General features: G+C 37.4%; 1 protein-coding gene across 2 annotated transcripts in view; it reads left to right on the plus strand.

Moving 5' to 3' along the window:
- COL8A1 (collagen type VIII alpha 1 chain) overlaps nucleotides 1-24,590 on the plus strand; it is a 95,334-nt gene that overhangs the window by 15,805 nt on the left and 54,939 nt on the right. For both annotated transcript variants that reach the window (XM_054188606.1, XM_054188608.1), the window contains exon 2: nucleotides 461-591. The gene's annotated coding sequence lies outside the window, so the exon portion shown is untranslated. The remainder of the gene's footprint in view (nucleotides 1-460; nucleotides 592-24,590) is intronic.

The following is a 24,590-nucleotide window of genomic DNA, read 5'->3' on the forward strand; positions in this document are numbered from 1 at the left end:
TTTTCCAGCTTTTGCTTGTTCAAAACTCTGAACAAGCTTGAAACTGATGCCATTGAGGAGAGAAAAATTAGCTTTGTATGAATAGAAATAACGATCCTCTGTAATATACAAAGTAGTCCAAAGAGAAAATAAATCACAGTTTACTGTGAATTATAGAGCTACACACAAGCGTATTGTGGGAATGCAGGCAATATTACTCATAAAAATAAAACAAACCAAAATGTCAGCCCTTCATGGTGTCTTTGTAACCTGAGCAACAGTTTTAAACACAGTTTTACTGTGCTGTTTCATGTTTATTTAATGTATTAACATTTGATTACGTCAAAAAAATATTAAAATAGGAAAATAAAATAAACGTTATGTGGCTTATTTATTCAAGTAAAGTAAAAAATATTTCTCTGCTGTCCTGCATGTTTTGAAGAGTATTAACATGCATGCTTTTCTTCCCTTCTCTTTCTAGAAAGAGAAGAAAACGCAGATTGTCAGAATCCTTCAGATTTGATACTCAGCACTGCTATGATCTCTTCGTTACTGGATGTTGCGTCTGGATATCAGAACCGGTACAGTGAAGTACTCTCCTATTAAACTGAGGTAATTTTCTTCCTAACAATTTAATTGTTTAAAGCATTAGAAAAGATGCCCTCCCTCTTCCCTGCCAATAAAAACATTTCTGTGAAGAAAATTATACTGCACAATACAGCATGAGTTGACGTGAAAGCCATGAGAACTGATGCTTTTGCTAACAGGCAGGGAGATTCAGGCCCCATTTTTTTAATATAAATTTATCAAAAATGCATTATTTAAGATGGCCACACTGAATTGGGTTTGGAAAGCAATTGCAAGTGTCAGCAGCTCCTTTCCCTTCATTGAGGGAGTAGTGACATGATACATGCAACATCCTGGATTCACGGGCTGTTAAAAGACTACTGTACAACCATTATGGATATGTCAGAGACTGCATTCTTTGCTGCACTGGCATTAAGAGCTAAAGTTGTTGAGGACAGAGAGTATAATTAATGAAAAAGTCTAATGCTGAAACAATGCAATTAACAAGTCTTTCAAAGTTTCATTTACTGGGGAAAATTATTGCCATTGAAAAGGATCTATCTTGTCAAAAATCTTCATAGACAAAGACTAGAAACTACATGAAAATGCCAACCCCAAGCCAAAGATGGGGAGAGTTCTCCATTCGCAAAGCCAGAAGATGTCAGGGTATTATTCTGAGAGAGGAAGGCTTTGCCGAGGACATTGACTGCCTTTCAGACACACATTAAGATAAGTTTCTACTTAGAACAGAACTGCACACAGTGTAAGCCTGAGGTAGTTACAGTACAGTTAGAGTTATAGGAACGTGCAATTTAGGATGCAGATGGGAAGACAGTCAGCTGCAGAACTGTATTCAAAAAAGCAGGTGTCTCTGAGGCTGGCCGCTGTCTCATAAGGATATGGAGAAGCAGTTAACTTCAGAACTGAGTTACATAGAAAACATTTTCAGAAAGTTTTCTACCCTCACACAGCTTTAATGTATCCCATTCTTTCCTGGTATATCGATAATCAAGATACTGTCAGTTTTCTTTCCACTGCCCTAATGGGATTGCACACCTTTCACAACATATTAATATGAATCTTAAAGAAGCTGCAGTTTTACTTTATAGCTTCCCTTCTTGCTAATTAAAAAAAAAAAAGCTTCTACAAATACAGACCAATACAGCTGAATCAGAAAAAACACAGTTAATATAAAGAATTACTTGCTTTTGATAAGATTAAGTGGGTTATCATATAATCACCACTACAGACAAGAGGAAAAAAAAAAAAAACAAAAACAAAAACCAGAAATAAGTGCAAAGGAAGACCGGCTAGAGGATAGATATGTTATTAGTATACCTAACAAAGCTGCCTCAGGCTCTAAATTTGCTTTCAAAGTAAAGGAATTTTGTTACAAGACAGTAACCAAGGTGGCACATAATTCTTTGAAGTCATTTAAAGCCTGCTTGTTAAACAAACATTACTCTGATTTTTTCAATTTTTTTTTTCCAAGGATTTCATAATATTTCCGGTATACTTTCAGAAATTTTTCTCCTATCTGCCTCCTAAACTATCATTTTGAACCACTGAGAAATTGTTTGCTTAAAACCAGAACTCTGTTTTCAATAGCTTTCTGTTACTAATATTCCTTAAGTTACGTTTCAGCTTCCAATCAAGGTTTGCTGCAACAGCTTCTCTTTTGATGCCAGTCCACTGTACGGTACCTTGGATCTCAGCTAGAATGCACAGTATGTCATGTGAACAGTAAAAAACAATATAGCTCAACTTTCCCAAAGTAGGTTGAATCAGGAGTTTTGAGGATAATCAAAACCATATTTTTACTAGCAAGCAGAGCCAGCAAGTCATTGAAGCTATATAAATATATTCATACCCACATTGCACTTCATTATAAAAAGAATCTCGCACCCAGGAACACAAAAATTCTTTCTATGGAATACTGAATAATTGTGGAACAAATAAATGGAAGAATACACTGATCTTTACATGAGAAGTGCATCATAAAAGGGAACCTAGTAAAACAAGCTGAATCTTCAGACTTTTATAAACTTCTGACGACTTTCTTAGCAGACGTTAGAAAACATGAAGGACATTATTAGAAAACTTGAAGGACTTTGTAAAGAGCAGTATTATTTACAGGAGAAGCATTTATTGCTTTTATTCTTTAAGTGAAACTTATGTATGATTTCATATACGAATACATTCAAGTGGATATATGCTTTTAGCAAAGTCTGCTGCTAAATATTTTGAACCAACTTATAGTCTTCAGTATGCCAATAGATAGTTCCCAGTCAATTTGATATGTCAGCAAGTTATTCTACAATAATAGTATATTTCTTATAGATGTTATGTATGTACATGTGTCTTTACATGACTTGTGTCTAGACCCAATCTGGATTTAGACTGCTGTCACTGACAGCAGAATATAAAATCTTTGTATATTTCCTGTCTTCAAGCTATTTTTTTATTGGTTTTTTTTTGTTGGTTTGGTTTGGTTTGTGTGGTTTTTTTTTAATACTGGCTTTCTTTTCATTCCTAACTACAAAGGCCATTTTATCAATATAAGTGGAAGTTATCTGAACAGCAGCCAGCAGAACACAGAGTCAATAGCAATGATTCATGGTATTTTTTATAGTTTGTTGTGGTTTTTTTAATGTTCAGAGCCCATACAGGCAAGAAACTATTTCCCATACTGTGAGATGGAAATACTGCTCAGCCCTTTGTAGAATATAAAGCTGAAGAATGAAATTGAAGTGATATTAGTCAAAGCTAAACACTTTCCTCATCTCAGAAAGATAGCACTGCACAGTTCAGCCAAATTGTGGCTATCTGAAAAAGAGAAAAATTTGATCACCTATGCCTGAAATCACACATTTTTAGGTTGTTCTAACCACAGCATAGGCAGAGCTAAACTGAATGATTTCACTGTGCTGAGTTATTTCCCACGTTCCTTTGTTACTCCAGTAACGTCAAAAAATGCAGGAACTGGGAAGTCATATGATCCCTAGGAGAGAGAATATTGTGGTTTCTAAGAAAAATATTTATTACCAAGCAAGCTATTTTGATTTATTAAATGATAGTTTCCCATCATGGTGATTTTTGCTGTGGTGCTTGAAACCACAATGGTTGTATAAAGCCAAGACCTTATTTGTTTAAAGGCATCCACTAGTGTTTTCCTTAATAGAAATATCAGTTTCATGACAATGCCAGGTCCATAGAAGTTCATCCAGGAATAAACTCTTGAAAAATTATTTTTTTCCTAGAGTGTCCATTAAGCCAGTGCAGGCACCGTGTCTCACTGCTAGTCTTCTAACATTAGATTTATAGAATGTTATAATTAAAAACAGGTGATGGGCAGCACTACATGCACAGCAAGCAAAGTGAAAACACTGGCAGCTCAAGAGCCACTTGTGAATCATCAAAACTTTTCCCTGGATAAACTCAGTAGTTATCCTGGTAGGTTTTCTGGCATTTTTTTATTTTTGTTTTTAATTTAAATTCTGCCACCACTATCCCCATTCTCCTTTTTCATGTCAAAGATTAGGGACCATCTGTCTACTTTTACAGTTGTGTAGCTTTTCCCTTCTATATTTACATGTCTATAAAATGGGACAAATTATGCTTTCCTGCTTACAGGGGACTTCTTGGAGGATTACAAACAAGTCCACACACAAAATTTTAAAATTATGCAGATTTTTAAGAGACACTCGTGTCTCCATTATGCCAGCTCTCTCAAACTCACATTCTGTACAAATAACACAAAGGAAAATAAAAGGTTCAAAACATATACATCCTCCACAGCAATTTTAAGAAAAGCAGTTCTTCAGCTTAGGACTGAAAAGGAAGGAGAAAGAAAGACACAGAAAAACATGAATCAGCAAAACAAAAATATGTTCCAAATTAGTTTTCACTTGCATAGTTAAACAAATACCATTTTTTTTCTTCTGTTGTGAGAAGATAAGTGAGGCAAGGGATGTTGGGAAAGGCAATGGTTGTATTTAACCAAGTGAAAAAGAACTTGTATTCCAAATCTACCAATAGATTGAACTTCTGCGAATCATTTGCAGTGTACTAACCTGATGTGATCATGATATTCCTGAGTGAATTACATATGGTAACATAGTTTATAGCAAAGGAGTACTTCCCCCCCCCCCCAATAAAAATCCACCCCTGTTTTGGATAATTGGCTACATATCCTCACTGACAGTGGTAAATACTTTAAATGCATTAACTGGTAGGAGTATGTAAATAGGAATGTTTTAAAAAAAAATAAATCCATATTTGTACTACAGAAAGGATTACAAATTTTTTTTTTATGGATACATTCCACACTCTTGCCAATATAGTTCCCTGACTTCCTCTACAAATAACTCTGGTACATGAAATGAATTTCTACTAAAGCCCTTTTAGGGTGTTTCTTCCCTCCTTTTATGCTCCTCACTCCAAAAAAAAACTTGAATCAGTAACTTAAAAGTTCTTAGCATTACTGTATCAGAGAGCAATGACTATTATTCTAGCTTTATGTTACCAGGCTGCCAACAGGAAGACACGGTATTAAAAGTTTAAGTTCTGTACAATGTAGTGAACTAACATTCTCTGAGAACACTTTTCACATTGATGGTGGAAAAACATGTTCATTTTTTCCTGACCTTATGGGATCATTATAGGCATGGACTGGATATTAGTACCTGAGAGAACCTAGGCTGTGACCACACTGTATAGGTTTGCATATACTAACACATATACCTGTGCTTCCATAAGGAAAAGTGATTGGTTTTAATGCCTGTCCTTTGCTTGTGAGTGTACAATTGGACCCCATGTCTCAAATCACTAGGGAACATTAAGTTAGATGTTTACTCAGCACAGCCCAAACCCAAACTTTTTAGATAACATTGTGTTTACTTCATTGTGAATCAGAGTCTCAACTGACTTTGTTAAACTGCTTTATTGTATAGCAGTGACTAGAAAGTGAGATGGCTGCAATGGCGAATTTATCCTACTTGTTGCAGAGTTTGCACTTCATTAAAATAACACTTAGCAGTGCTTATCTATAGCTGAGACACAAAGCTGCCCTGGGGAACACTTGTTACTCTGGGCAATTAATCAGAGGTGATGGGAAATTTTTCTTAGTGTTCTTGATAATCTCTAGGGCATCATCCAACTATGAAATTTTGGCCTCACTGAAGTGGAAAGCAAGTTTCATCAGTAACTAGAATAGGCCAAGACTTTTCTCACAAAGCACTTAACGACCTGGTGTCATCTGGCAAAGTTTCTTTGTGCAGTCTTTTTCAGAGCTGGAGAAATAGTTCATTTCTATCAAATATTTCATATGCATACATAACAAGCCCCTTGTTTTGGTAATCATAGGCACATTTTAAGGAAGGTTCTACACATTCTTTAGGGTAAATACATTTTTAAAAGGCTTGAATCCATAATCAAATAAAGTCTTTCAGTTCAGTAAACTTGAAGTCACATCCTCAATAGGAAATCTGTGGTTTTGCATGGGCAGGGAGAAAATACATAAGACTGTCAAAATGCTTGGAGATTCAAGCACCTAGCTTGAAACAGCCTGAAGACTTCCACTTTGTAGAGTGAGGCTAGCCTCAAAGATAATTTTTTTTTTATTAAAAAAAAAAAAAAAGAAACACTACGTCCTCCATCAGATGCCCAAATTTAGAGATGTGTTACTCAAATTAATAGTCAACTTTATTAACAAACAAACAACACCCTTCATCCAATAACATTTTATTTTTATGGTGGCTAGGCATAGATTTTTAGAATTTGTACACGTAAGAGGCCAAACGGAGGTATGTTTTTCTTATTGAAGTGCTTCAGGATAGTTAAACTTTTGCTGCACAAAAGTAGTGGGAATTTTGAAAAAAGTGAAAATATTTCCAATTTAAAAGAAGAACCCTCCCCAATCCAAAGAACTATTCCAATATCCAAGCACAAAATAGAGCCAGGTTTCTTAGAAAAAGTTCAGTGATTTAGACAAATGTTAAACAGAGTTGAAACTGACTCCATGATTTTATTTCCTCTCTTCTGCTCTTTCAGGTGTAACTTTACTAATACCGAGTCTAAAAGATGAATTAGTACTTATTTCACATTTTTATCAACTATGCATTAGTTTAGCCATCCTTGTCCTAGAGACAATATTTTCCCCAGCTACGTCTATTTAAAACAACATTATTTTAAAATATATAAAATATACAAAATAATTGAATCATGAAAAGTAATGGCATATGGGACAGAAGCTTACAGGCTAAACTAAAATTTTGAATCGTTTTTCTTTTACGTGTTGCTACAACATACAAAACTGCTGAACACAGATACTTCTGGACAGGTTTACACAAGATCACAGAGCTTGCTGCAAACTTCCTATTCCTTTTTTTGGTTGACCCCTGGCTCACAGAAAATTTGTCTTGATTAAGAACATACTGTGTTATTGCGGAATGCTCTTGTTTTGAGTGCATTGTACTAGTTGCGCTGTGGCAGGAGCTAAATGAATGCTTATTTTCTCAAATTACTTAATAGCATCGTGAATTCTAGCATGGACATTTCCAAAGGTTTATTTCTCATTGTGGTGACTAACTCAGGTTCTCCATAATAGATCCACAAAGGGATTAGCAATTTAATGAGTTTAGCAAAAAATAACTGGCTCTCAGCATTAATTTCAGCCTTGAAAAGTCTATCATAAACAAGTCATTGTAATATCTCAGATCTGAAAGAGAACCCTTCCTTACAGGTAGATACTTAGATGGATGTAGTTTCTTAATACTGTTTCTTCTAAATGAAAGTTAATGTTGGTATCTCGCTTTTAGACTGAGCTATCTTACTTACTGAGTAATTTATAAAACAAGACATTTCTGGGCTCAAGTTATCCTGTGGCCCAAGAAGGTCTACATTTCGATGCAGGACTTGGATGCAGGATTTGTACCCACATTATTTAGGTACGTAGCTTCCCCTGAATACACCCACTGAACTGAAGTCAGGCCACCCACTGCTTGCATAAGTCTGAGTACAAGTTTTATGTGTGTGCATCAATTCCTGTTTGTGAAAATTCGCTGATGATACACTCCTTGACATAGGAGTTCGGATGATAAACTGGTTACGGTTTGTGAAGTAATGACATGCTGAGGACTGCTTATCAATACTCATTGAACTCAAGGATATAACTACACAAATTCTGCCTTAAAGAACTTACAATTTTGCTACTTAACTGTAAGAGACATTCACATTGCTTACCTGATCTACTTTATATGTCCGGTGATGCCGATTCAAAGCAGCTACAGATACCTCAGTCAGTGGAGTGACTGTAGTTAACATGAATCTTTGATGTAATACCTTTCACACTGGGGACAGAATTAGGTAGCTGCTGATATTTTCATCTTTGATTTGTCAAACTGAATCTTTCATTTATGCAAGTGTACACATATGCATGTACACATGCTCATATATAAAAGTTTCTTTTTGGGGAAAGGCACAATAAAACACTGCAAGTAAAACCAGAAGTCGTATAGAAACAATATAAAATTTGCTGTATTTGAGCTATAGGAATAAGAGCTAGGAAAGATGAAGGCTCTTTGCACAAGTAAATTATATTAAAACTTGTAGGTGAACGGCACAACACAAAACCCATAAAATTTACAATTCAGCAAAAATATCCTCTGTGCTTCTGTTCCCTTATTAAATGAATGAATACTACTAAGTCTGGTAAAGACATATACGTGGTGTATCCTTGTCTTTAACAAATTCTGCTCAAACTAACTCACATCTGTAGGGATATTGGGACACTTGCTGTCATTATATCAGGAAAAATCTGTGGTAGCAAGAGAATGAAGGAATTTACAACATCAAGGCGTTTCAAAGATTATTATACAAACTTTACAGGTTTGCTTGCAGAGAATTACTAATACCAGACCACCAGAAACTGCCCCCAAAACTCTGTAGATACCAGCTGTAACTGTTCATATTTGCCTGTGCTTAGCTTTACACCTAGCATATCACAGTTCTGGAAAGTATAATATGTTACAGGAAAGGTCAGAATTTGTTAAGCCTTAAGACTGATGGATTAATAGTAACAACTAGTAATACTATTTCTTTTAAAGGAAATCATTCCCAATTTACAATATTTTGGAAATCAGTAAAAAAAAAAAGCAGCTAGAGAGATCTGGATTATTCATAGATTTAGACACGTTAAAGATGGAAAATAATTAGATCTTCCAGCCCATTTTCCTGCTGACACAGTATTGTTCCCTCTAGTACATTTTCTAGTGCTTAGTTTTTGAAGTCCCTTGAGAAGGGAGATTCCAACAGTTCCTTTGGACACATCCCGGCACACTCTGTCGGGGAGGTTTTTCCTCCCCCTGTTCAGCCAGGCATTTCCTGTCTCTTCTTATTTCCTCTTCCACTTAAGAATTCTTCCTCCTCCTTGGTTCCAGGGCCCTTCAGGAACCCAGAGGGGACACTGTCTACAGGAACAGAGTAGGATATTCCCAGAGTAGGATATTCTACAGTATGGACAACATTCTAGTTAGCCTTCTTTTGTTTACTGCTGTTTGTGTGCCACATGGGAAGAATGCATCTGAAATGTGCTTGGCCACCTTTGAACATTTTTAATATGATAATTCTTCAGTATGAACTTCGGGGAGAGTATCTGTTGAAACCAAAGCTTGGCTGCCTCAGATCAGGTTAGAAGGACTGCTGGAAGAGCACCCGCGCAATGAACAGTAAGTTCACCACGTACCATGTCACTAGTGATTTGTGCCTTTAAGTAAGTGGATGTAAGAAAAGATGCCTGAAGAGCAGAAAAATATGGAGATGTTCTTGACCCAGTGGTGACTGAATACAAAACTCTTTCTGTGTTGTATGAATGTACTCAGAACAGTATCACATATAGGTACAAGATTTACATGCAACAATTACAGTCGTGCTATAGAAGCAGTAGCCCACACCAGCTCATTCCAAGCAGTTCTGTTCTTGACAGAGCAGTTGGGGGAAAAGATTTATTACCATTCAGCAGGCTGCATGCAAACTCAGCATCATGAAATCCTTATGCGCGTTAGTGAAGAGATCCCTCTGCAGTTCCCACAAAAGCTGTGGTTCATAAGGAACCACAGGCCAAATATGGCCTGAATGTTTTTAGACATCTAAAGAGTCAGTCAAGACAGGAATTTAAGTGTGTTTGCTAAGTGGAAGTGTTAACCTTGCCAGATTGAGTTATATAGCCTTCTATATAAGCAGTCCAAGTCTGCTACCTTGATGAAAACATTGTACTATAGATCATGATAAATATAATTTTTGATCTAGAAGTTTAGCTTTGCCTGGAAGGGGCTTAGCCAGAGCACTTAGGAACATTTTCTTAGAAGAACAACAAATGTTAAATATCTTTTTGTTCTTCAGATTTGAGCAGGTGGACTTCTTAGTCGTTGGTCTTGCAAAACAGTTTGCAGCAGGGAAGAATTAAGTTTCCATTACCTAATTCAAAAGACTGGCCAAATATAAAACAAAAATGATGAAAGAGTTTGATTGTAATTCTGTCTGTCTCTTTGAAGGGATAGAAATATTCTTGGATGTGGCCTTTGTTTTGACACATTTATACTGATTACAAATTGAAGGGCAAAGTTGGAGTGTTGTTTCCTCCAAAGTGCCTCAGCCCCAATTCCTTCTAGTACTGTCTCTGACAGAATCCCTTTGACAGCAGAGGGGCTTTCTCTTCTCATGTAATTGTTCTTGAAAGTGTTTAAAGCATCCAAAGAGAAAAGGAAGATATAACTCGTAACTTATACAAGGCAATGTAATTTTAATGAAGCTTTTGCTTCTCCTTTAGAAAAAAAGTAGAGCAAGAAGACGTGCATCAGTACCTTATTTCAATTAAAATCCAGAGAGCTAAATCAGTGTCTTCCTTTTCATTTTACTGTAATTGTCTTGGGTGCTGCTTACTTCAGCAGCATTAATGTGAGGAGTGAAAGCTAATAATGAGAGGAAAGACAGGCAAACCTGGAGTGAAAAATCCATGCTAAAGATTAGATCTTTATATACTTTAATTAAAGAATTTTAAGAAGGAGAGAAGTAGAAGAAAAGTCCTGTGAAATACAAGATGTTTATCCCGAACTACAGTAAATTGGATGATCATCAGCTGACAGATAATTTTTCGTTTTAAAAATATGTGAGCCTTAAAATAGGGGCTTTCTTAATTGTGACATGAGTAGAAAAATATATACTTGTTGCTTTTCAGAAAAGGAAAAATCATTCAGAATATTGGCAGTGCCAAACATGGGAGCATTCACGAACTAGCAACACAGTAATCATTGGTCACACCAGCCCACAATGCTTCCTGCTTTCAGCTATGCATTCCCTGGGAGGGGGCAGCGAAGGCTCATCGGGCACATCTATGCTGCTTCACTTGGCAGTAAATTTAGGCTTTCCATGAATTCTTTCCTTCTAAATTGCAGAAAGGCAGTGTCTGCAAAGGCACTGGAAGGCTTGTCCCATTTGAGTAAGGCAGGCTTCATCCATGCCACAGAATGTTTCTGACAGCAAATGATAAGGTATCTGAAACTAAGTTTTAATCTACGCCCTGAGAGGCGGTCAAGTAAAGAACAACCGTACACTTCCGTTGGAGGTTATGTTTATGGATAGGATTGCAGTTTGTGCAAGCCTCCTGTTAGAGCCTGAGGTAGCTTCAGGATGAAGGCAGCACAGTAATACCACAGCGTCTTTAAGATCTACTCACTATTCTCTATCAGCAACGCTTTGTCATAAGCTTAAAAGAAAAAATACTTTCTATTGAATCGTCAGTCACAGCAACTAGGAAAAATAAAAAAAGAATACCCTCTTCCTTAGAGCAATGCATGCAGGTAACCTTCTGTAATATACTATTCAGTCAAATGCACAGTCAATCATAAAACATCCTAAGAGAAGCACAATTCCCCTGAAAAGTCAGAGGGGAAAGAAATCAGATTTGAGGGCTTTTTCTCCTCTATAAGCACCAAAACAGTCAGATATTTGTCTGAGCTCATATGAGGTGCATAAAATTGAAAGAAGAGAATTTTTAGGCACTTATACCACTTCCACTCCCATCCACAAAAAGCAAAAGCTTCTTTTTTTTTCCTAGTTCTAGTCTCTTCTGCTCACAGCAATCAAATAACTCATCTATCTGCTAATTTAGGAATTCAACATCAGGAAAAAAAAAAAAAAAAGAAAGAAGGCAAAAAAACCCCAGACACCACACACACCATGATCAGAATTTGGCAAGTATAAAACAGAGATATGGGCAAGCATTATAACACTGCTTAAAGCTAGCTGATTTGCATCCTAGCACATGCAAAGTAGATGAAGCCATCTAATTTAATGAGCCAACGCATCACCTCTTAGAACAGAGGAGGAACATTTTCTTGAGATACATTTCCTGATTTCCTCTCATCATCCTTTAGAATGGAGAAGGATGGCGCTTACTCTTCTAGTTGGGACATATAACTCCACAGCTTGAGCTGCTACTTTGATAAAAGCAGAGGAAAAAAAGTTTCCTAAGTCCAAATTCCAATGAGTAAGTGCATCAGGCATCTTAACATATTCTTTGCAACAACTTCTAAGCTCACTGATGGCATCGCCTTGAAGCAGTTCAGCAAAGAGGATGAAATCAAGTAAATACAACAAACTGTAGTTTGTTTATAATACTTTTTTCACATCTAAAATAACTTCTTTATAATGCAATTATATTGTTTCTGGAAAGACTCACTGCAGAGACAGATAATGAGCTGGTTCATTCCCTTTCCAGCCAGCAAAAGAATTTCTGTTCACCAGCCAGACCAGTTGCAAGGCAAGTGCCCTCTAATTCAGTTGTAAGCAACTTCAGAAACTTCATGATTCTGGATTCACGCGTGTACAAATCACCTTCCTTAATAAGCCTTGGGGATTTTACACTGAACAGGGCAATTGAAAACCTCTGTGGCTCAGCAGTTGTTAATATGTGTCTGCCAACAGAAGCCAGCTTGACATAAACCATTTCCTTTTAAGCTTCAGTTGATATTCCATGCCATGTATTTCTTAGCTGCTGCCTCATCCCAGCACCTTTAGCTGCTCTACAGCATGGAAAACAATTCACTAGAAGTGCAGTTTGTGGCAAGCAGGAGAGGCTGTGAAAGCTGATGAAAACCTCACTGTTGTTTGTGCTGTCCATGGCAGCAGCAGCTCAGCCCAGACAGCTTCCTCGGGTATTTCAGTATTGCTACCAAGACCACAGCTCTCCCAGCTCTGTATACAGCCACACAAACCACCATCACTCTTTGGGTGTAAAACAATTGATGACGGCACCTAACTGTGAGGAGCAGAGGGCAAGTTTTGATTGTGGAGGTCATCGCCAAGTCCTCTAACAAAAAATTCCAGTGAATTTTTAACTCCCACACAAAGCAAACGTAGTATTACTTGCTAATAACACCTGGTCTCCCTTCTCTGTCAGATCTGACACTTAAGCTCTGCCAGCCACCTAATAGTTGCTAAAATAAATATGCCGGGCAACTAGCGAGTAGTTTCCACTTCTGCTCCACCTCCCATTCATGCTGTCAAGACAGATTTTCTCCAAAAGAAAGAGGGAAAGAAATGCTGTAGCTTTTTTGACAGAGAAGGAAGACCTCAATTTTGTATCTGCTTTCATTAATTTACCAAAGCTTACTAGTCTGCAGTAATATTTTCCAATGATTTTGACATGAGTGATAGTATTTAGTTTAACATAATCAGTCTCTGCAGAAGTAATTTCCCCAGACACTAGTGCGTTTGATTGCACCATGTTCTGACTCCCTCTGTGGTTTTTTGATATGAACACTCCACATGAATGTTCATCAGGACATATTTATCAGATAAAATGTTTTTAAAGAAGAGAAGGCAGTGTGAGATGTGAATTCTCTAAAAAGCATAAATAACTAACATACAGACCGGAACTCCAAACCTGTTCTCACACAACTAAGTTGTCACCTTTCTTTCTTTGCTTCCTTTTTAAACTACCTTGGATTTATCCTGTGATTGCACGTCAAAGTTTTATAGTTGCCATGTATTTTGGAAATCAGATATATGGTTTCTTAAAGCATGTTCCCACCTCTGTGGTAAGGTCTGCTGAACATTTCAAATGAAGTGTTTCTCTTAAATTATGCGTAAATTTATATATGATAGTCCACATTTGTTTTATTGCTTTTCTTATGAGCATCTAATGGAAAGATTCCAATGCAGAAACACAGCTAAAGCAGCAATGAGAAGGCTTTATTATTTTATAATTTATTTCCTGCAGTTGATTCCTTAGCTGATTTATCTGATTTTTGACTGATTTCACAGGTCACTGGACTTGCCAACACGTTTTTGCTTTGAGTCACTTCCTTGACACCCCCCCTCCCCCCCCCCCCCCCCAAAAAAAAAGCAGCCTTCAAAAAGGGAACAAGCTTGTCTTTCTGTTGTTCTACCTCCACCACCAAATACAAGACAGGGCAGGAAGTAAATATAAGAGGCCACAAAAGGAGCATATGTACTTTTTGTGCATATGCACATGTACTATATTGCATGAAGGAAATAATCTGCTGCATGAAATTCTAGGAAATATTTCACAACCAATAATACTTGACTCTTTAATCGTGGATCAATATTTCTTTATGGCACTTTAAGCGTGTAATAAGAAAGCAACCTCTGAGCTGAAGGGCTTTATACTCTAAACAAATAATATGTGTTGCTGTTCTGTATTCAGCTGAGCACAGCTATAGAGGTTGAGACTCCAGGAAGACAGGCATTTGCCATTTCAGGCTGTAGCTGATCAATAGCCATTAACACTTACTTTATTTCAGAGTTCCATGCAAACATAATGAACATATACCAGTGCTTTAGCCTTACAAGATAGGTAGCATTATACCAGCTTCCCCTGCTATAAAACTGGAATTGAAAGGGTCTAAGTCCCTACAGCGTGCTCATGCGTACGTACTTACAGTAGCAGAAGTGGAGAGGATAAGCACCAACAATTCTGCTGGTATCATCATACATCTTACTGTGGTTTTATTTGCCCAGATGTAATCACTACACATTCATAGATAAACACCAAAGGAAAAAGGAGAAAAGGTTGCAATAAGCCACGAAATGCAATTCATTTGTCAAAATTAAAGCCCTTGATGGATTCAAAGTCTTTCCCTTGCGATACTGACTTTTCACTTCATTCCTGCTCTTTGGCCAGGGTAAGAATGGTGTAGGAAGTCACAGTCCAGTGCTTCTGTAAAGCAGAAGAGTAGGCTAGGTCCTACAAGTAACTTACTGGCAGTGTTTGGCTCTGAACATCTCGTTCCCCTACACATATTCCCACAGTTGTAAGATTTTGAGTTAGGACTTATCATTTGTCACAAGAAACACTGCCATTACTCATGTACTCTACCTCAAAGCAGGGGTTTACTACCTTGTAGAGGTTGAATCAGAAACAAGACCAAAATAATCCTTGCCTGAAGCAACCTTTTTAAAAATGTTTTAATAGAACAGTGGTTTGCTGCATCCATTGCATTTGCAAGCGTATACTGTCACCTTTTCAAAGTCACTAGGAATTTATTTTGAAGCACAAGCAAAGGGAAAGATATCCAACAAGTCGTCTGATTTATCACAGTAACCCTCGTGTATATGCAGTGTTAAAGTGATCATATGGTTGGCTGTAGAAATGCTAAGTATTTCAGTTCAGTGGAAAGGTTTAAAGGAATAAGTGATACACATATGCTTTTGTAATTACATCAATATGTTAAAAAAAACAAAACAGTTTTTTAAAAAGTGCTAAATCACTGTATAGTATATGCAAGCTAAACCAAGAGCTTGCTTTAGAGAGAAAAGTGAAAAGATGTATCATCCAGGCTAGATAGCAAAAGTTTTGGCACCTCTGAAGATCTGGAATGCCTCTACATGTAGGTGTGATTCAAAACAGTATACACACATTTCCAACAGCAAGATCTGTAATTCCTCACCATCCCACCAAAAATGCTAAAGGAGCCTGATAGTTCGTATACTACCTTGGCTGAGCCTGTGTGTTCACTGGTGCCAGATACCGTTCCTAGTGTTTTCAGCCTTCTACACAGATTGCAGTACTTTGTATCCAAGAAGCCCCTAATGCTGTTGTAGACAACGTTATTCTTGAGAAGTACCACATGCAGAGCTTACCTTTCTTTTTATTGTTTTTTTTATGGAAAGGAATGTTTATCTCAGTATGATGTTTTCTTGTCTATCCTTCTGTTCCTCCCCTGAATAACTTTTGAGCTTGCTGGGCAATTTGAAACTCATCTTGAAAGAAGTCTAGAGTCTAAAAGAAAATTATATCCTTGCACAAGTTCCTGAAAGTCAGTGGGCGAGCAGTGGGTAGAGACACAATTTGGCATCCTCACAGAGGGAAAGGCAGACAGGATTCATCTGTTAGTCATTCAGTTTGGCCTCAGAAAAGTAAAGAATGCAAATCCAGAAGAAATCAAAATTCATTGGTTTTGCTGCTTGCATAGCAACTTGGACAATCCAGTTGGGTGATACAGTAAAGGAACCATTTGGGATCCAATCCTGCTTCCTCATTATTGATTAAGATAGGAAGAGAACCTCAGTGGAAATACAGTGAGACAATACAGCTTAGGAACTTGCTCTTATATTCTTCTCTGACACCACATCTACCAAACATCAGTTTGTTTGTTAGATTTTTTTGTGTGAGTTTTGGGGTTTTTGGTTGGTTGGTTGTTGGTTGGTTTTTGTTTTGTTTTGTAAAGTGTCCCAGGACAGTTACACGTTCCAGAATAATGGATTGTTCTTTAGGGAATACCTGCTTTATGAGGCTGTCCCTCGAGAACTCAGTTTAGACTAATGATACTGAATAGAAATGGTAAATACATAATTCAGTTTTAGCGAGCATCCCACTCCAGGGTGATCTGCATGACCAAAAAAAAAAAAATTATTATTTTTTTTTAAATTAACTACACATCTTTCATTCCTCTAACTCCTTATGTGAAATCATGCCAGGATTCTCTTGTTGGCTAATTCAGGCTACAGCTGTTGGGGTATGATCTAAAGGTAACTTCCATTAACAAAGCAGACATTTTTATGGTTACAGTCTCAACTGAGCAAAGGAATGGTGGGAAAGGGAATTAGGGATAAGCTGGTCTTGAGGGAGAAGGCTCTAGGAATAGTCTAATTTAAAAAAAACAGATAGGAGTTCAGATTCCATTTTGAAACTACCTTTTGCTAACACCATTGGCTAACAAACTGGATTAAGTTTTAGCAACTCTGATGTTACATTGGTTTTGAGCATAACAGAAGAATTCACCAGCTTCAGTCCGCTAGTTAACCTAGTTTTGACTCAGGCTTCATCTTTCCTTGAGTAAAAGGATACAATGACCTACAGCAACTTGCATCCTGTGGGGAAAGGAGAAGTGTTCAAAGCTGCTTAAGTGATCTGAATGCTTATTTCCAAAACTTTTTTTATAGATCTGTTACATTCTGTGTAAACACTATGACAAAATATGAATCTTGATCATAAAAAATCCTAGCTAGAAAAAGGTGATAGTTTTTCCCCTTAATACATACAAAATGTCTATCTCCTACTCTTAACAAAGCGTTTGTAATCAAAGTTTGTAATCAGAATTTTATTTAAATAGGGTTCAGTCTTCAGCATGTTCACTGTTAGTTGTCTTTTATATTTGGCATTCAAAATATAAACTGTCCTTATGGCATACATAAGGATATTCAAAGATACCTTCTTCTTCACTCAGTAAGGGAATGCTTGGCCTCTCATTTGAAGGGCTAGAAGTTGCCATTACAGGTTTAAAAGACTGCTTTCAGATGGATTCAGCTGGAGCTGGCTGCTACAAAGAACACATTCATTGTTTAGAACTTGAGCAGAGAAGCCTAAAGACAGTCAAAAAATTCAGAACAGTTCTGGGATGGTTCGGTTTGGGGTTTTTGGTGGTTTTTTTCCTAGTATTTGACTATTCTGTCAACTAGTCTAAGTCAGATACCAGGGGGAAGAAAAACCAGACCAATCTATTCAAAGAGACAGACTTACCGGGGTAGCTGAATGAAAAAAATAGGTTGCCATGTTAAGAATACCACTGAACGTGGCACGTCCAGCATATCCATGACACTGTCGCTATTATGCTGAAGTACCCACATTCCTGTCTAGCTTCCCTTCCTACGCGCTGTCTGCATCCAGCATCCTGCCTCAGTGGCATACATGCCCCACTGAATTGGTTAGGGGGAATGGTAATTATGCAGATCCTCTTAATTATTTGTCCTTCTGCAGTGCACATACTGGCACCTGGTCCTTCCACTGCTCACTCATCTTCAGCAATGAGATTCAGCTAGTTTTTCATACACAAAGTCCTTTAAATATTGTCCCTGTCCTCACTGTAGCATATCAGGGACATGTGTTGCGGGGGTACAAGTCTGATGATAAGATAAACACAGAATTTGTGGGAGGACGACAGCCTGATATTTTGCCTTTTTAAAAGTGGAGTGAGTCCTTTCCACCACTTATTTGATTTTCCTCCTGCACGATCTTCCATTTAGTAACATATTCTAATCTGCAAGACAACTTAAAGCACTTTGTATTTGGAATTAACCAGATGGCAGAAAAACAGAGCAGCCATCAGAGCAGGAAAATAGATGCCAGTATCATGCCATTGTTCAGCCAGACGAGTGTAGTAAATTTACTTGAAAGAACAGGTGAAGGAATCATTGCTCTGTTGCCAAAGAAAGACTTGCCAGAAAAGTGCTGTACAGGTAATAGAAACCCAAAAGTTTATGTACTATATTTGCTGCTATTGAAACACCAGATTCCATGTTGGATTTGGTTTTTTTTTTGTTTTGTTTTTTATTCAGTTCCACTTATACATCTTAGGGATTAAGCAAAATGAGCTAGTAACGGAATGCCTTATAAAATAGTAAAACATCCTTTAAAATGTTAAAGTCCACAGATTTGGAAATAAATAAATAATCACCAGAGAATTTAGCCAGACCGCAAGAAAAAGATGAAGTGGTCTTCAGACAGTCATAAGCAGTATTGCCTCTAACATCAACACATACCTTTTCTTTTAACACGATGTCAGATTCCCTTCTGTCTTACCTTTGTGGCTTAGAATCCAAACTACATCCTCTGCAGGCATATTTCAGGCTTTGTAATTTTCAAACATTTGCGCTAAGCCCTTATGCTTTTACTGAAATACAAAAACCATCCACATAGGGCCCAGTTTACCACTTTGCCTTCAGGTAACACTCTGACTTGCTTAAAAAAAGAAGCTTTGCTTAAGATGAACAGAGTCAGGTACAGACACCTTTCATGATATCCACAAGTGCTTTCCCACCTGAGGCTATTTTCAAGAACATGATCTCAGTCCATACAGCAGTATTAAGAGGATGAAAAACAGATACAGGGAACTATGCACTTTAAACCAACTCTTTCAAAATAGAGACATCATCCTTATGAATGTTTTATTCCTCATCACAGTATATTTTGTTCTTAAACTCAAATGAGAAAAGAATGGAGGCAAGTGACATCAAATCAAGGCATTTCAAGAATCTTTGATGCAAGGTGGCTCTTCATGTTTTGTAAATCCACCCCTATAGCCCAGAAAGACTTGGGAAACACCAGGTAGATTCCTTGGCCCACAGGTCAGTAAGAGAGCCCTCAGAGCAGGGACACAAGCTACCTTTCTTCCCAGCCCTGGGAAGAGACAGACATAGCAAATAAGCACAATAGGTTTAGCTCCCTGTGCTGCAGACACCTGCTGAGGTGGAGCTGGTAGTGTTTGTGAAGTTGATATGCCATCAAAAATTATAAAGCCACTGATCATTTTCAAAGCTATTGGTTTACCTTGTTTTAGCTTAGTTCAAAAACTATTGCATTTAGGTTACATTTAGTTCATATTTTTCAGTGTTATTTCAAGCCTTCCAGAAATATGAGGTTCATAAGCACATTTACTAAATAAGCTGTAAAATTCCAATATAATCCCCCGATTCCAGGAGATGGGGAGCTAAGCAATATCTTTGTAACATCTCTGCTTTCGTTTTATTAACATATATGGGGGGCGGGGGGGAGCTGTATGCATGATACAAAGAACAGGAACATTAGCAAATGAATTCAGAAATGGTTAAATGCTCTCCCTGCCTCCCCCCTCCAAAAAAATAAATTAAAATCCTGAACTTTTTAAGGGCCTAAAGATACAGAAAAAGCAGGGGGGTTTAACTATCAACATTTTTGAAAATAATTTCAGGTAACTTTGAAGACAATTTTAAATTCAAGCAAGTAAATTTGTTTTTTCATTCCCTTTTAATCATACACACCTAAGACCCTAGAACTAAAGAAGCTCATTTCATAAGTACAGAGATACAGTATATATCTGCAAGGATTAAAAGAAAATCTTTCCTCAGTGGGTTTTTTCCAAACTGTGGTGTGGCAGAAAATGTTATCGGCGTGAATCTTTAAAAGCATTTATTTTTATATATATGCACTCGTTATTACTTTTCTCACAGAAGAATTATTCTTGAACAACAAATACAAATCCACTTCAAAAGCCTTAGCATTCCATCTGGTCCAGAAACTCATATTTCCATTCTTAACTGTCTCCTTGAGAGTGACAGAGAAAAAAGAAAAAGATATAAAAAAATATAGCAGGAATCAAGAGCACTTACCACTTGGAAGAAGGAGGCGTAGCAAGCTGCAGCCAGCTTCAAAACGGCCCCTCTAGGGCTATAGATGTTTGGCTCTCCCAATAACGAAGAAAAAGCCACAAAAAAAGCATAATGGAGGGGAAAAAGTTCTTGTTACAGTCTTGCCAATTTTCAGATATGGTATTTTTCATTAAGAGCTAGATGTCCTCCAGAGACTATACGATTTTTGCATTTAGGAACAGAAAAGAAACAAAAACCAAAAGAAAAACCAAATCTTTTAGATCAAAACATATTTACATAGAAACACAAGCACAAAGTATCAAACAATCCTACTGCATCAGGCTTCTGAATCACTTTAACAACAGGGAGATGGCGATAACCTACCATAGAAAATCAGCTGTGGGAAGGGTTAAGTGAGACCAGGTGTACCTCATTACAAAGGCTTAGTTTTGCACTGAAGGAGTTAGCAAGTGTTTTCCATCACCACAGTACTGTAAGTTTCTTCCTGCATCTGTGTTTTTCATGGGCTGTTTTTGTTATTGTATTCAGTATCAAGAACAATTTTTTAGTGTTTTTCAAATGTTGTACAAGTTCTAAGTCATTAAATACTTTTAAAGCTAGTTAATAGCTAAACAAGCTTCTATAAACTCCTGGAATATAGCTGAAAAATATCTCTTAAGGCAAAACTGAGTGAAGTTAGGCCTGATTCCATGCAGGAGTCAGGGCATTTGCACACAGAGAAATGAGTGTCAGGTCAGCTAGGAAATGAACTTCCAGTGCTTTGACTAGTTTGTGGTATCTGTCCATACACAAACACTGTAGGAAATGTAAGATATTTTCTTTCTCAGCAAAAATAAGGAATAATTACCTTTGATTTTATTTTTGAAAGATAGGAGTAGATAAATCTATTTGCATGGGCATTATGAATAAAAGTCTCAGGTTATCTTACAAAAAGTTGTGCGTTTGCCTGTCAGAGAATAAAATGAGGCTTAGCTGCAGCATGCACACTTTTGACTGAAACTGCAATCCTGAAAACCATCACTACCTAAGCATGGGAGGACCTAAACTTCATAGATGTCTGTCTTCTAGAACTTTTTCCAGTGATGAAGACACTTGACTAGTAGACCATGAAAGGCAAACAAATTTATTGGGAGACGAGTGATGCTTGAAGTCAAAAGTTGAATCAAAGTAAGAACCTATGTCTCAAGAAAGGCTGTTCCAAGGTGCTTTTTCCTATTTTGTGACTTTGAGAGGATGTTCCTTTCAGGTAATACGAGTAAGACAATTTTGCAGGAAAATAACAAAAAAGAAACCAAATCCTGTCCAAGAAGAGAGGCAAACTTTGAAATATGAATGAAATAACCTTTTGTAATGAACATTTTCCCATTCTTACGCTGCTATGTTAAGAATGTGTTAGAAGCCTGGAAGATGGTCACACTTGCATGAACTCTACTTTACATTTCTCACATGGAAAAATCCTGACCTCCTATGGCTTCAGACATGAAATCTGAAGGTAAGCCCTCCCTTCCAGTTAGCATCACTTCTTCTGTAATGACTCAGCAGCAAAGTTTGTTGCTTAATACTGTTCCATAAAACAGTTAATCCAGACCTGACCTTATAAAAACTGACCCCTGTACATCCTACTTCTGGCAGAGTTTGATTGGTGAAGAGCTGATCCCACACACATATAGGTATTAATGATTGTGTTTCCATGAAATCACTGCAGACAGGGGATTTTTATTATTTTTTTTTTCATTAGCTAGTCAAGGGAGAGTAAGCTGAAAAAAAATCAAGTAACTCTCATGCTGATCCCTGCATCAACCTTGTTCACACAACAGCTGTAGTCCTAAAACAGGGACTCTTCCCAGTCAGCAGGCCTAAGGCGGGGGCGCTGCCAGTCACTCATTTCTGCCACCACCAATGAACTCATGCCTGGAGGACTCATGTCCTTATGCATGAACTCATTCCTGACAGGTGAATTAGCACCTGCAATTTCCTCTGAAGACAGTCAGAATGAAAAATACCTGCAAGAACAAACTAGCCTTCTCTACATGTAATGTGTACAAAAAGTATTACCGTTCTCATCATCATAATAGATCATTAATATATCCTAAACATTCACCTTACTTGTTTGTATATGACAGAAACTCTGTGGCTCAGCATTGTAACATCTAGTCCCTAACCCTAACACATAAATACCGAGTGCCTAAACTAAGGTGCTTAAATCCATACTTAGCCACAAAATGCTGAGCAACAACAATTATTTCTCCAAGTCTCTAGAAAGTTTTGATGCTCAGGGCCTCTGAAAAGATGCCAGGCTTTAGGCAATGACTTTTGGAAAATGTTGGCCAAAGCTCCTTGGTTAAACTCTAGGTATCTTGTTAAAGGATTTTGTAAACATGAAGCAAACAAGCAGTCATTGTGTGGGCTGAAGACCAGCCCTCTTTGAGATACACACAAAAGGACCACTTTGATTAAAAGGGTGTAATACCAATTCAGCATTAGTTTGAGGTTGCTTAGAGGAGCCCACCTGACGACTGATAAATGCAAAGGCACCCATACCTGTTTTCTTGTTTCTGTGTGTTATTTTTTTAAGCTTCACAAGTTTTTCCTGCCCCATGGGTTAAATACCCAGAGTTCTTTATAACATACCTCAGGGCTCAAATAATGCACTTCCCAACATGATAGGCAGCACTGTGAATAATGGAAGAATTTTAGAAGAATTGTTAGAAAAGCAAAAACATCTTTAGAAGAACTGTTAGAAACGCAAAAGGCCCAGGCACTCTAACTGTACCCTATTTACTTGAGATTTGACCCTCTTCTTTCTCTTTTGCAGCAAATGGTTCTTTCCTTCTAACATTTTTTAGGCATCGTTCTGGCAAAATCAGAGATACCCCAACACAGCTTTCACTAGTTTTTTAACTCGAGACGGTATTTTTCTCTTGGCTAATCTCCATAATTCGTGACCATTTGCCGCAATCTTGGTAACAGTGATAATAAAACCGATTGCATTTGTTAAACACAGAATTATGTTTACAGAGTTCCTTAATAATCTTTTATTTAGGTTGGTTTCAGATCTCAAATTGTAACTTATTTTTCATTTGAACAATCAGTGATAATTTACAAAACTGATTTCCATTTTTCTTCTTGCGATCAGTCATTCACAGTTTGGGGGCACATATTTAGCTGCTTCAAATTCCACCCATATCAGATGCCTGAAATATACCTTCAAAAGAGAGAGTAATTTTTGACATTTGGCTTTGGAAGTGCCCAACTGGAGACAGCGCAGCAAGGCCAGCCTTCACCAGGTGCTGACCACCCATTTCGGAGAACAGGATTGCCTTTAAATGTCTCAAATTGAGGATTAGACACTCTTCAGAACTTAGGCATGTCGTCATCATTTGTGTCAGGTATAATACTAGAGTTAGTGTTAAAAAAAACAGCGAGGAAGGTGAGACATAAACATTCACTGCTTTTAAAAACCAGGTTGCAGTTTTCTGTTTGTGACAGCATCATTGATTGCTCTGGAAGTTACAGCACCCTAAAGCCACTAATAAGATATAAGGATGAAATCTTAATTAGACAAAATCCTTTTTTTCCTGCTGCTTTAAGCTGGAGAAAGAGGAACAGAAGAAATCTATAACATATGACCAAAATTATCTCTAAATGGAGTGTTTAAAAATGTTTCCATCAGGCATCAGCAGATGGGTCTTTAAGTGAAAGCCAAGTCTTAAAATGGCATCTATTTTAAGTCTTGCATTCCAAGAGAGAAAATATGAGCCAGATAAGTTAGTCTGTGTTGACATGTAAAGTACATCACTCCCATTAGAAGGGCTGATGTGGATCTAAATGACCCAAAAAAGATGCTCTGTGGCTCAACTGAATACCAGAGAACAGAAGCGTAAATGAATTTGAACATTGGTAATTCAATTGTAGTCATTGCACTTCTGAATCGGCCTGTATGTAAACTTCCACTAGACAGAAAACACCTGGAAAAGCTCTGCTAAGAGGGCTGTATTCTTAGACAGCTTTGGATGCCAGCCTACGTAAACAGAGAGGCAAGAGAGAGAGACATTGTCCTTTTCTTTCACTACAGCATTGTTTTATGATTGCTTCCAAAAGCCCAAATTTACAATTAGAGAGCCCTTTCTACAAGCACAGCATATAATTACACGCTTGGTGTTTTCAATATATGCTTGATATTTTCAGCACTCTTCACTCCAACTTTCTGGCTGACTTTCTTTCAGCGTTTATACCTCATTCTCCCCTGGAAGCTCTAAAATTAAAAGTTTTGCACACACAAAAACTTCACTCCTCAGCTATTAATCTCATGTATGATATCACTTCCTTTTGTTGTTTATAAGCAAGAATGTTCAGAAATGTCTTGGATTTGTGTAATC

This window comes from Rissa tridactyla, chromosome 1, assembly GCF_028500815.1.
Source record: "Rissa tridactyla isolate bRisTri1 chromosome 1, bRisTri1.patW.cur.20221130, whole genome shotgun sequence".
Lineage (NCBI taxonomy): Eukaryota > Metazoa > Chordata > Aves > Charadriiformes > Laridae > Rissa > Rissa tridactyla.